Consider the following 15,329-nt stretch of genomic DNA (forward strand, 5'->3'; position numbering starts at 1 on the left):
GACAGGATTAATTTACAAAGTTATGTAAGAGAATAAGGTAGACGCTACTAAAAAGCTTAGAAGAGCCAGATGGAATAATGGAAAATGTATTTCCCTGAGTGCTCCGAATGGGAAGAGGTGTGGAAAACACCATACTTACTTAGGAATTGGTCTAAGTAAAAGAGGCATAAATTCAGTTAGTATATGGCTGTTATTAAGCCACCATCAAGATGGTGTCATGAACACTAAAGAGAAGATCACCTGTTGGAGGTGTGGTCATTATCATATAGGTGTAATACACATGTTCTGGAAATGTAAGGTGGTGAGTCGTCTGTAGGATTATCTGATATCTCATTCAGCGGGAATATACAGTGTTAATCTTCCAGAGGATTGGACTGAATAAAGATTCAGTATGCCCAGTGGTCATTTTATGAGGATCCTGGGTATTAGCTAGTGTGATAAAAACAGTATGCACAACCAACTGGAAGTGGTCTTCTCAAATAAATGATACAGTGTGAATGTCTACCCTTGGGAAGCATCTAGGCAAGCTCCTGTTTTATCTTTAAGCATCATAGTCTGTCTCATTCTATCCTATATGAATGTCAACAAATGTTTGGAATCTTGAGCAATATATATAAAGAATCAGCTGTAAAAGTAATTCTGAATGGTCAGCTGTCAGTGTTGTATATTGTAAGTAATTAAAATAATTTGTGGAGTGCTGCACAAGCCCCTTCCAGATTCCTTATTATTGGCTGATTTGTTTTTTCTGCCTGAAGGAAAATTACTGTATTCAAAAGATTCGAGGATGCTTATCCCTTGTTGATGACAATAGGGACTGTAGACACTGGATCTGCTCATGTAATCAGTGGGCCATTGACATTATTATGTGTAGTCATTCTTATTGCTGCACCTTGTGGATGGTGCAAATATTTGGTGACTGTAACATTGTGGATTGTTACATGCGTTATATTAAAATGAATAAGATATTCCAATAAAAAAGAAACCAGTCTAATCTGTACCTTAACACTTTTGAGGACGAGTGCAATTCATCCCTAGCAGAACTGGTTTGGGCACATCAATTTCCTCACCAATACAGTGGAACTGAATTACTCAGAAATAACGCCATGACCTAAGCCAATTGTCTTTTCCATATATTTAGGTGCCACCTTCAGTAAAGTAGACATCCAATTGCAGGGGAATTACCAGCTTAGCTAAGGCAATCCATAAGTCCACCAATATATCTCTGCTTCACTGGATGAGAGAGAATAAAGGAGTTTGAAGTGCCACTGGTTCCAAAATGCTCATCTGAAAATTCAATATAATTTCAAGAACTTTGGGTTTGCTTCATGGGTTTACTGACATCCTTAAGCTGAACTTCGGGAGGACCTGTGTCCTTATCTACTTCTGCAAGTGCAGAGTTACTGCTTGTGATAACTTATCCAGTGCTGTCTCTTTTGCTTTTAAGGTTGGATTTACCAACTGAGTTTTAACAAATTTCTTGTAATTGGTGCTCCATGAGTCTGTGTTTGTGGTGAAGGGTATATGGTACACATCCATTATAACTACAGGAATGCATAGTGTGGGGTTTTAAGGTACACATCCAACAAAATTAGAGGAATTTCTAGTGTGGGATTTAAGGTACACATCAAACATAACTAGAGGAATTTGTAGGGTGAGGTTTAAGGTACACATCCAACAGAACTTGAGGAATTTGTATTGTGGAGGTTTAAGATACACATCCAACATGAATAGGTGAATTTGTAGTGTGGGGTTTAAGGTACACATCCAACATAACTAGAGTAAATTGTAGTGTGGGGTTTAAGGTACACATCCAACATAACTAGAATAATTTGTAGTGTGGGGTTTTAAGGTACACATCCAACATAACTAGAGGAATTTGTAGTGTGGGGTTTAAGGTACACATCCAACATAACTAGATGAATTTGTAGTGGGGGGTTTAAGGTACACATCCAAAATAACTAGAGGAATTTGTAGTGTGGGGTTTTAAGGTAAACATCCAACATAACTAGAGGAATTTGTAGTGTGGGGGGTTAAGGTACACATACAACATAACTAGAGGAATTTGTAGTGTGGGGTTTAAGGTACACATCCAACATAACTAGAGGAATTTGTAGTGTGGGGTTTTAAGGTACACACCAAACATAACTAAAGGAATTTGTAGTGAGGGGTTTTAAGGTATACATCCAACATAACTAGAAAAAATGTGTAGTGTGGGGTTTAAGGTACACGTCCAGCATAACTAGAAGAATTTGAAGTATGGGGTTTTAAAGTACACATCCAACATAACTTGAGGAATTTGTAGTGTGGGGTTTTATGGTACACATCCAGCATAACTAGAGGAATTTGTAGTGTGGGGGTGCAAGGTACACATCCAACATAACTACAGGAATTTGTAATGTGGGGTTTAAAGGTACACATCCAATATAACTAGAGGAATTTGTAGTGTGGTGTTTTAAGGTCCAAATCCAACATAACTCGAGGAATTTGTAGTGTGGGGGTTTAAGGTACACATCCAACATAACTACAGGAATTTGTAGTGTGGGGTTTTAAGTTACACATCCAACATAAGTTGAGGAAGTTGTAGTGTGGGCTTTTAAGGTACACATCCAACATAAATAGAGGAATTTCTAGTGTGGGGTTTAAGGTACACATGTAACATAACGTGAGGAATTTGTAGTCTGGGTTTTAACTTACACATCCAAGATAACTAGAGGAATTTGTAGTATGGCGGTTTAAGGTACACATCCAACATACCTAGAGAAATTTGTAGGCTGGAGTTTTAAGTTACACATCCAACATAAGTATTGGAAGTTGTAGTGTGGGGTTTTAAGGTACACACCAAACATAACTAAAGGAATTTGTAGTGAGGGGTTTTAAGGTATACATCCAACATAATTAGAAGGACTTGCAGTGTGTGGTTTAAGGTACATGTCCAGCACAACTAGAAGAATTTGAAGTGTGGGGTTTTAAAGTACACATCCAACATAACTTGAGGAATTTGTAGTGAGGGGATTTAAGGTACACCTCCAACATAACTAGAGGAATTTGTAGTGTGGGGTTTAAGGTAAACATCCAGCAACTCTATTGAAATTTGTAGTGTGGGGTTTTAAGGTACACATAAAACATAACTAAAGGAATTTGTAGTGTGGGGGTTTAAGGTACACATCCAACATAACTAGAGGAATTTGTACTGTGGGGGTTTAAGGTACACATCCAACATAACTAGAGAAATTTGTAGTGTTGGGGTTCAAGGTACACATCCAATATAACTAAAGGAATTTGTAGTGTAGGGTTTTAAAGTACTCATCCAACATAACTAGAGGAATTTGTAGTGTGGGGTTTAAGATACACATCCAATATGAATAGAGGAATTTGTAGTGTGGGGTTTAAGGTACACATCCAACATAACTAGAGGAATTTGTAGTGTGGGGTTTTAAGGTACACATCCAACATAACTAGAGGAATTTGTGGTTTGGGGTTTAAGGTACACATTCAACATAACTAGAGGAATTTGTAGTGTGGGAGTTTAAGGTACACATCTACATAACTAGAGGAATTTGTAGTGTGGGTTTTAACTTACACATCCAACATAACTAGAGAAATTCGTAGTTTGGGGTTTTAAGGTGCACATCCAACATAAGTATTGGAAGTTGTAGTGTGTTGTTTTAAGGTACACACCCAACATAACTAGAGGAATTTGTAGTGATGGGTGTTAAGGTATACATCCAACATAACTAGAAGAATGTGTAGTGTGGGGTTTAAGGTACACGTCCAGCATAACTAGAAGAATTTGAAGTATGGGGTTTTAAAGTACACATCCAACATAACTTGAGGAATTTGTAGTGTGGGGTTTTAAGGTACACATCCAGCATAACTAGAGGAATTTGTAGTGTGGGGTGTAAGGTACACATCCAATGTAACTACAGGAATTTGTAATGTGGGGTTTAAAGGTACACATCCAATATAACTAGAGGAATTTGTAGTGTGTGGGTTTAAGGTACACATCCAACATAACTACAGGAATTTGTAGTGTGGGGTTTTAAGTTACACATCCAACATAAGTTGAGGAAGTTGTAGTGTGGGCTTTTAAGGTACACATCCAACATAAATAGAGGAATTTCTAGTGTGGGGTTTAAGGTACACATGTAACATAAAGTGAGGAATTTGTAGTCTGGGTTTTAACTTACACATCCAAGATAACTAGAGGAATTTGTAGTATGGCGGTTTAAGGTACACATCCAACATAACTAGAGAAATTTGTAGGCTGGGGTTTTAAGTTACACATCCAACATAAGTATTGGAAGTTGTAGTGTGGGGTTTTAAGGTACACAGCCAACATAACTAGAGGAATTTCTAGTGAGGGGTTTTAAGGTATACATCCAACATAATTAGAAGGACTTGTAGTGTGTGGTTTAAGGTACATGTCCAGCACAACTAGAAGAATTTGAAGTGTGGGGTTTTAAAGTACACATCCAACATAACTTGAGGAATTTGTAGTGAGGGGATTTAAGGTACACCTCCAACATAACTAGAGGAATTTGTAGTGTGGGGTTTAAGGTAAACATCCAACATAACTAGAGAAATTTGTAGTGTGGGGTTTTAAGGTACACATCCAACATAACTAGAGGAATTTGTAGTGTGGGGTTTAAGGTACACATCCAACATAACTAGAGGAATTTGTAGTGTGGGGTTTAAGGTACACATCCAACATAACTAGAGGAATTTGTAGTGTTGGGGTTTAAGGTACACATCCAACATAACTAAAGGAATTTGTAGTGTAGGGTTTTAAGGTACACATCCAACATAACTAGAGGAATTTGTAGTGAGGGTTTAAGATACACATCCAACATAACTAGAGGAATTTGTAGTGTGGGGTTTAAGGTACACATCCAACATAACTAGAGGAATTTGTAGTGTGGGGTTTAAGGTACACATCAACCATAACTAGAGGAATTTGGAGTGTGGGGTTTAAGGTACACATCCAACATAACTAGAAGAATTTGTAGTGTGGGGTTTTAAGGTACACATCCAACATAACTAGAGGAATTTGTAGTGTGGGATTTAAGGTACACATCCAACATAACTAGAGGAATTTGTAGTGTGGGGGTTTAAGGTACACATCCAACATAACTAGAGGAATTTGTAGTGTGGGGTTTAAGGTACACATCCAACATAACTAGAGGAATTTGTAGTGTGGGGTTTAAGGTACACATCCAACATAACTAGAGGAATTTGTAGTGTGGGTTTAAGGTACACATCCAACATAACTAGAGGAATTTGTAGTGTGGGGTTTAAGGTACACATCCAACATAACTAGGTGAATTTGTAGTGGGGGGGTTAAGGTACACATCCAACATAACTAGAGAAATTTGTAGGGTTGGGAGGGTGGCCTAATGGTTAAGGTGCTTGCCTTACAAACACGAGGTGCAGGGTTTGAGTCTCACAAGGGATAAATTGGCTAGGCTTAAAATGGCTCGCAAGGGCAGTTAGCCTCAAACTAATCTATGAATCTATGAACCTATGTGTGGGGTTTTAAGGTACACATCCAACATAACTAGAGGAATTTGTAGTGTGGGGATTAAGGTACACATCCAACATAACTAGATGAATTTGTAGTGTGGGGTTTAAACTAGACATTCAACATAACTACAGGAATTTGTAGTTTGGGGATTTACGGTACACATTCAAAATAACTAGAGGAATTTGTAGTGAGGGGTTTAAGGTACACATCCAACATAACTAGAGGAATTTGTAGTGTGGGGTTTTAAGGTACACATCCAACATAACTAGAGGAATTTGTAGTGTGGGGGTTTAAGGTACACATCCAACATAACTAGAGGAATTTGTAGTGTGGGGTTTTAAGGTACACATCCAACATAACTAGAGGAATTTGTAGTGTGGGGTTTTAAGGTACACATCCAACATAACTAGAGGAATTTGCAGTGTGTTATTTAAGACACACATCTAACATAACTAGAGAAATTTGTAGTGTGGGATTTAAGGTACACATCCAACATAACTAGAGGAATTTGTAGTGTGGGTTTAAGGTACACATCCAACATAACTAGAGGAATTTGTAGTGTGGGGTTTAAGGTACACATCCAACATAACTAGAGGAATTTGTAGTGTGGGGTTTAAGGTACACATCCAACATAACTAGAGGAATTTGTAGTGTGGGGTTTAAGGTACACATCCAACATAACTAGAGGAATTTGTAGTGTGGGGTTTAAGGTACACATCCAACATAACTAGAGGAATTTGTAGTGTGGGGTTTAAGGTACACATCCAACATAACTAGAGGAATTTGTAGTGTGGGTTTTAAGGTACACATCCAACATAACTAGAGGAATTTGTAGTGTGGGGTTTAAGGTACACATCCAACATAACTAGAGGAATTTGTAGTGTGGGGTTTTAAGGTACACATCCAACATAACTAGAGGAATTTGTAGTGTGGGGTTTTAAGGTACACATCCAACATAACTAGAGGAATTTGTAGTGTGGGGTTTTAAGGTACACATCCAACATAACTAGAGGAATTTGTAGTGTGGGGTTTTAAGGTACACATCCAACATAACTAGAGGAATTTGTAGTGTGGGGTTTTAAGGTACACATCCAACATAACTAGAGGAATTTGTAGTGTGGGGTTTAAGGTACACATCCAACATAACTAGAGGAATTTGTAGTGTGGGGTTTAAGGTACACATCCAACATAACTAGAGGAATTTGTAGTGTGTGGGTTTAAGGTACACATCCAACATAACTAGAGGAATTTGTAGTGTGGGGTTTTAAGGTACACATCCAACATAACTAGAGGAATTTGTAGTGTGGGGTTTTAAGGTACACATCCAACATAACTAGAGGAATTTGTAGTGTGGGGTTTTAAGGTACACATCCAACATAACTAGAGGAATTTGTAGTGTGGGGTTTAAGGTACACATCCAACATAACTAGAGGAATTTGTAGTGTGGGGTTTTAAGGTACACATCCAACATAACTAGAGGAATTTGTAGTGTGGGGTTTAAGGTACACATCCAACATAACTAGAGGAATTTGTAGTGTGGGGTTTAAGGTACACATCCAACATAACTAGAGGAATTTGTAGTGTGGGGTTTTAAGGTACACATCCAACATAACTAGAGGAATTTGTAGTGTGGGGTTTAAGGTACACATCCAACATAACTAGAGGAATTTGTAGTGTGGGGTTTAAGGTACACATCCAACATAACTAGAGGAATTTGTAGTGTGGGGTTTAAGGTACACATCCAACATAACTAGAGGAATTTGTAGTGTGGGGTTTTAAGGTACACATCCAACATAACTAGAGGAATTTGTAGTGTGGGGTTTAAGGTACACATCCAACATAACTAGAGGAATTTGTAGTGTGGGGTTTAAGGTACACATCCAACATAACTAGAGGAATTTGTAGTGTGGGGTTTTAAGGTACACATCCAACATAACTAGAGGAATTTGTAGTGTGGGGTTTAAGGTACACATCCAACATAACTAGAGGAATTTGTAGTGGGGGGTTTAAGGTACAAATCCAACATAACTAGAGGAATTTGTAGTGTTGGGGTTCAAGGTACACATCCAACATAACTAGAGGAATTTGTAGTGTGGGGTTTAAGGTACACATCCAACATAACTAGAGGAATTTGTAGTGTGGGGTTTTAAGGTACACATCCAACATAACTAGAGGAATTTGTAGTGTGGGGTTTTAAGGTACACATCCAACATAACTAGAGGAATTTGTAGTGTGGGGTTTAAGGTACACATCCAACATAACTAGAGGAATTTGTAGTGTGGGGTTTTAAGGTACACATCCAACATAACTAGAGGAATTTGTAGTGTGGGGTTTTAAGGTACACATCCAACATAACTAGAGGAATTTGTAGTGTGGGGTTTAAGGTACACATCCAACATAACTAGAGGAATTTGTAGTGTGGGGTTTTAAGGTACACATCCAACATAACTAGAGGAATTTGTAGTGTGGGGTTTAAGGTACACATCCAACATAACTAGAGGAATTTGTAGTGTGGGGTTTTAAGGTACACATCCAACATAACTAGAGGAATTTGTAGTGTGGGTTTTAAGGTACACATCCAACATAACTAGAGGAATTTGTAGTGTGGGGTTTTAAGGTACACATCCAACATAACTAGAGGAATTTGTAGTGTGGGTTTTAAGGTACACATCCAACATAACTAGAGGAATTTGTAGTGTGGGGTTTAAGGTACACATCCAACATAACTAGAGGAATTTGTAGTGTGGGTTTTAAGGTACACATCCAACATAACTAGAGGAATTTGTAGTGTGGGTTTTAAGGTACACATCCAACATAACTAGAGGAATTTGTAGTGTGGGGTTTTAAGGTACACATCCAACATAACTAGAGGAATTTGTAGTGTGGGGTTTAAGGTACACATCCAACATAACTAGAGGAATTTGTAGTGTGGGTTTTAAGGTACACATCCAACATAACTAGAGGAATTTGTAGTGTGGGGTTTAAGGTACACATCCAACATAACTAGAGGAATTTGTAGTGTGGGGTTTAAGGTACACATCCAACATAACTAGAGGAATTTGTAGTGTGGGGTTTTAAGGTACACATCCAACATAACTAGAGGAATTTGTAGTGTGGGGTTTAAGGTACACATCCAACATAACTAGAGGAATTTGTAGTGTGGGGTTTAAGGTACACATCCAACATAACTAGAGGAATTTGTAGTGTGGGGTTTTAAGGTACACATCCAACATAACTAGAGGAATTTGTAGTGTGGGTTTTAAGGTACACATCCAACATAACTAGAGGAATTTGTAGTGTGGGTTTAAGGTACACATCCAACATAACTAGAGGAATTTGTAGTGTGGGGTTTAAGGTACACATCCAACATAACTAGAGGAATTTGTAGTGTGGGGTTTTAAGGTACACATCCAACATAACTAGAGGAATTTGTAGTGTGGGGTTTTAAGGTACACATCCAACATAACTAGAGGAATTTGTAGTGTGGGGTTTAAGGTACACATCCAACATAACTAGAGGAATTTGTAGTGTGGGGTTTAAGGTACACATCCAACATAACTAGAGGAATTTGTAGTGTGGGTTTTAAGGTACACATCCAACATAACTAGAGGAATTTGTAGTGTGGGGTTTAAGGTACACATCAAACAAAACTAAAGGAATTTGTAGTGTGGTTTTAAGGTACACATCCAACATAACTAGAGGAATTTGTAGTGTGGGGTTTAAGGTACACATCCAACATAACTAGAGGAATTTGTAGTGTGGGGTTTAAGGTACACATCCAACATAACTAGAGGAATTTGTAGTGGGGTTTAAGGTACACATCCAACATAACTAGAGGAATTTGTAGTGTGGGGTTTTAAGGTACACATCCAACATAACTAGAGGAATTTGTAGTGTGGGGTTTTAAGGTACACATCCAACATAACTAGAGGAATTTGTAGTGTGGGGTTTAAGGTACACATCCAACATAACTAGAGGAATTTGTAGTGTGGGGTTTAAGGTACACATCAACATAACTAGAGGAATTTGTAGTGTGGGGCTTTAAGGTACACATCCAACATAACTAGAGGAATTTGTAGTGTGGGTTTAAGGTACACATCCAACATAACTAGAGGAATTTGTAGTGTGGGGTTTTAAGGTACACATCCAACATAACTAGAGGAATTTGTAGTGTGGGGTTTAAGGTACACATCCAACATAACTAGAGGAATTTGTAGTGTGGGGTTTTAAGGTACACATCCAACATAACTAGAGGAATTTGTAGTGTGGGGTTTTAAGGTACACATCCAACATAACTAGAGGAATTTGTAGTGTGGGGTTTTAAGGTACACATCCAACATAACTAGAGGAATTTGTAGTGTGGGGTTTTAAGGTACACATCCAACATAACTAGAGGAATTTGTAGTGTGGGGTTTAAGGTACACATCCAACATAACTAGAGGAATTTGTAGTGTGGGGTTTAAGGTACACATCCAACATAACTAGAGGAATTTGTAGTGTGGGGTTTAAGGTACACATCCAACATAACTAGAGGAATTTGTAGTGTGGGGTTTAAGGTACACATCCAACATAACTAGAGGAATTTGTAGTGTGGGGTTTAAGGTACACATCCAACATAACTAGAGGAATTTGTAGTGTGGGGTTTAAGGTACACATCCAACATAACTAGAGGAATTTGTAGTGTGGGGTTTAAGGTACACATCCAACATAACTAGAGGAATTTGTAGTGGGGTTTTAAGGTACACATCCAACATAACTAGAGGAATTTGTAGTGTGGGGTTTTAAGGTACACATCCAACATAACTAGAGGAATTTGTAGTGTGGGTTTAAGGTACACATCCAACATAACTAGAGGAATTTGTAGTGTGGGGTTTTAAGGTACACATCCAACATAACTAGAGGAATTTGTAGTGTGGGGTTTTAAGGTACACATCCAACATAACTAGAGGAATTTGTAGTGTGGGTTTAAGGTACACATCCAACATAACTAGAGGAATTTGTAGTGTGGGGTTTAAGGTACACATCCAACATAACTAGAGGAATTTGTAGTGTGGGTTTAAGGTACACATCCAACATAACTAGAGGAATTTGTAGTGTGGGGTTTTAAGGTACACATCCAACATAACTAGAGGAATTTGTAGTGTGGGTTTTAAGGTACACATCCAACATAACTAGAGGAATTTGTAGTGTGGGTTTTAAGGTACACATCCAACATAACTAGAGGAATTTGTAGTGTGGGGTTTAAGGTACACATCCAACATAACTAGAGGAATTTGTAGTGTGGGGTTTTAAGGTACACATCCAACATAACTAGAGGAATTTGTAGTGGGGTGTAAGGTACACATCCAACATAACTAGAGGAATTTGTAGTGTGGGTTTAAGGTACACATCCAACATAACTAGAGGAATTTGTAGTGTGGGGTTTTAAGGTACACATCCAACATAACTAGAGGAATTTGTAGTGTGGGGTTTAAGGTACACATCCAACATAACTAGAGGAATTTGTAGTGTGGGGTTTAAGGTACACATCCAACATAACTAGAGGAATTTGTAGTGTGGGGTTTTAAGGTACACATCCAACATAACTAGAGGAATTTGTAGTGTGGGGTTTAAGGTACACATCCAACATAACTAGAGGAATTTGTAGTGTGGGGTTTAAGGTACACATCCAACATAACTAGAGGAATTTGTAGTGTGGGGTTTAAGGTACACATCCAACATAACTAGAGGAATTTGTAGTGTGGGGTTTAAGGTACACATCCAACATAACTAGAGGAATTTGTAGTGTGGGGTTTAAGGTACACATCCAACATAACTAGAGGAATTTGTAGTGTGGGTTTTAAGGTACACATCCAACATAACTAGAGGAATTTGTAGTGTGGGTTTTAAGGTACACATCCAACATAACTAGAGGAATTTGTAGTGTGGGGTTTTAAGGTACACATCCAACATAACTAGAGGAATTTGTAGTGTGGGGTTTAAGGTACACATCCAACATAACTAGAGGAATTTGTAGTGTGGGGTTTTAAGGTACACATCCAACATAACTAGAGGAATTTGTAGTGTGGGGTTTAAGGTACACATCCAACATAACTAGAGGAATTTGTAGTGTGGGTTTTAAGGTACACATCCAACATAACTAGAGGAATTTGTAGTGTGGGGTTTTAAGGTACACATCCAACATAACTAGAGGAATTTGTAGTGTGGGGTTTTAAGGTACACATCCAACATAACTAGAGGAATTTGTAGTGTGGGGTTTTAAGGTACACATCCAACATAACTAGAGGAATTTGTAGTGTGGGGTTTTAAGGTACACATCCAACATAACTAGAGGAATTTGTAGTGTGGGGTTTTAAGGTACACATCCAACATAACTAGAGGAATTTGTAGTGTGGGTTTAAGGTACACATCCAACATAACTAGAGGAATTTGTAGTGTGGGGTTTAAGGTACACATCCAACATAACTAGAGGAATTTGTAGTGTGGGGTTTTAAGGTACACATCCAACATAACTAGAGGAATTTGTAGTGTGGGGTTTTAAGGTACACATCCAACATAACTAGAGGAATTTGTAGTGTGGGGTTTTAAGGTACACATCCAACATAACTAGAGGAATTTGTAGTGTGGGGTTTAAGGTACACATCCAACATAACTAGAGGAATTTGTAGTGTGGGGGTTTAAGGTACACATCCAACATAACTAGAGGAATTTGTAGTGTGGGGTTTTAAGGTACACATCCAACATAACTAGAGGAATTTGTAGTGTGGGGTTTAAGGTACACATCCAACATAACTAGAGGAATTTGTAGTGTGGGGTTTAAGGTACACATCCAACATAACTAGAGGAATTTGTAGTGTGGGGTTTTAAGGTACACATCCAACATAACTAGAGGAATTTGTAGTGTGGGTTTTAAGGTACACATCCAACATAACTAGAGGAATTTGTAGTGTGGGGTTTAAGGTACACATCCAACATAACTAGAGGAATTTGTAGTGTGGGGTTTAAGGTACACATCCAACATAACTAGAGGAATTTGTAGTGTGGGTTTTAAGGTACACATCCAACATAACTAGAGGAATTTGTAGTTTGGGGTTTAAGGTACACATCCAACATAACTAAAGGAATTTGTAGTGTGGGTTTAAGGTACACATCCAACATAAGTAGAAGAATTTGTAGTTTGGGGTTTAAGGTACACATCCAACATAACTAAAGGAATTTGTAGTGTGGGGTTTTAAGGTACACATCCAACATAACTAGAGGAATTTGTAGTGTGGGTTTTAAAGTACACATCCAACATAACTAGAGGAATTTGTAGTGTGGGTTTAAGGTACACATCCAACATAACTAGAGGAATTTGTAGTGTGGGTTTTAAGGCACACATCCAACATAACTACAGGAATTTGTAGTCAGGGGTTTTAAGGTTCACATCAAACATAACTAGAGAATTTTTTAGTGTGGATGTTTAAGGTACACATCCAACATAACTAAAGGAATTTGTAGTGTGGGTTTTAAGGTACATATCCAACATAACTAGAGGAATTTGTAGTGTGGGTTTTAAGGTACACATCCAACATAACTAGAGGAATTTGTAGTGTGGGGTTTAAGGTACACATCCAACATAACTAGAGGAATTTGTAGTGTGGGGTTTTAAGGTACACATCCAACATAACTAGAGGAATTTGTAGTGTGGGGTTTAAGGTACACATCCAACATAACTAGAGGAATTTGTAGTGTGGGGTTTTAAGGTACACATCCAACATAACTAGAGGAATTTGTAGTGTGGGGTTTTAAGGTACACATCCAACATAACTAGAGGAATTTGTAGTGTGGGTTTTAAGGTACACATCCAACATAACTAGAGGAATTTGTAGTGGGGTTTTAAGGTACACATCCAACATAACTAGAGGAATTTGTAGTGTGGGTTTTAAGGTACACATCCAACATAACTAGAGGAATTTGTAGTGTGGGGTTTTAAGGTACACATCCAACATAACTAGAGGAATTTGTAGTGTGGGGTTTAAGGTACACATCCAACATAACTAAAGGAATTTGTAGTGTGGGTTTTAAGGTACACATCCAACATAACTAGAGGAATTTGTAGTGTGGGGTTTTAAGGTACACATCCAACATAACTAGAGGAATTTGTAGTGTGGGGTTTAAGGTACACATCCAACATAACTAGAGGAATTTGTAGTGTGGGGTTTAAGGTACACATCCAACATAACTAGAGGAATTTGTAGTGTGGGTTTTAAGGTACACATCCAACATAACTAGAGGAATTTGTAGTGTGGGGTTTTAAGGTACACATCCAACATAACTAGAGGAATTTGTAGTGTGGGGTTTAAGGTACACATCCAACATAACTAGAGGAATTTGTAGTGTGGGGTTTAAGGTACACATCCAACATAACTAGAGGAATTTGTAGTGTGGGTTTTAAGGTACACATCCAACATAACTAGAGGAATTTGTAGTGTGGGGTTTAAGGTACACATCCAACATAACTAGAGGAATTTGTAGTGTGGGGTTTTAAGGTACACATCCAACATAACTAGAGGAATTTGTAGTGTGGGGTTTTAAGGTACACATCCAACATAACTAGAGGAATTTGTAGTGTGGGGTTTTAAGGTACACATCCAACATAACTAGAGGAATTTGTAGTGTGGGGTTTAAGGTACACATCCAACATAACTAGAGGAATTTGTAGTGTGGGGTTTAAGGTACACATCCAACATAACTAGAGGAATTTGTAGTGTGGGTTTTAAGGTACACATCCAACATAACTAGAGGAATTTGTAGTGTGGGGTTTAAGGTACACATCCAACATAACTAGAGGAATTTGTAGTGTGGGGTTTAAGGTACACATCCAACATAACTAGAGGAATTTGTAGTGTGGGGTTTAAGGTACACATCCAACATAACTAGAGGAATTTGTAGTGTGGGGTTTTAAGGTACACATCCAACATAACTAGAGGAATTTGTAGTGTGGGGTTTAAGGTACACATCCAACATAACTAGAGGAATTTGTAGTGTGGGTTTTAAGGTACACATCCAACATAACTAGAGGAATTTGTAGTGTGGGGTTTAAGGTACACATCCAACATAACTAGAGGAATTTGTAGTGTGGGGTTTAAGGTACACATCCAACATAACTAGAGGAATTTGTAGTGTGGGGTTTAAGGTACACATCCAACATAACTAGAGGAATTTGTAGTGTGGGGTTTTAAGGTACACATCCAACATAACTAGAGGAATTTGTAGTGTGGTTGTTTAAGGTACACATCCAACATAACTAGAGGAATTTGTAGTGTGGGTTTTAAGGTACACATCCAACATAACTAGAGGAATTTGTAGTGTGGGGTTTTAAGGTACACATCCAACATAACTAGAGGAATTTGTAGTGTGGGGTTTAAGGTACACATCCAACATAACTAGAGGAATTTGTAGTGTGGGGTTTTAAGGTACACATCCAACATAACTAGAGGAATTTGTAGTGTGGGGTTTAAGGTACACATCCAACATAACTAGAGGAATTTGTAGTGTGGGGTTTAAGGTACACATCCAACATAACTAGAGGAATTTGTAGTGTGGGGTTTAAGGTACACATCCAACATAACTAGAGGAATTTGTAGTGTGGGGTTTAAGGTACACATCCAACATAACTAGAGGAATTTGTAGTGTGGGTTTAAGGTACACATCCAACATAACTAGAGGAATTTGTAGTGTGGGGTTTAAGGTACACATCCAACATAACTAGAGGAATTTGTAGTGTGGGGTTTAAGGTACACATCCAACATAACTAGAGGAATTT

The sequence above is a fragment of the Protopterus annectens genome, chromosome 2.part0 (genome assembly GCF_019279795.1).
Source record: "Protopterus annectens isolate FY-2018-M chromosome 2.part0, PAN1.0, whole genome shotgun sequence".
NCBI classification, from domain to species: Eukaryota; Metazoa; Chordata; order Ceratodontiformes; family Protopteridae; genus Protopterus; species Protopterus annectens.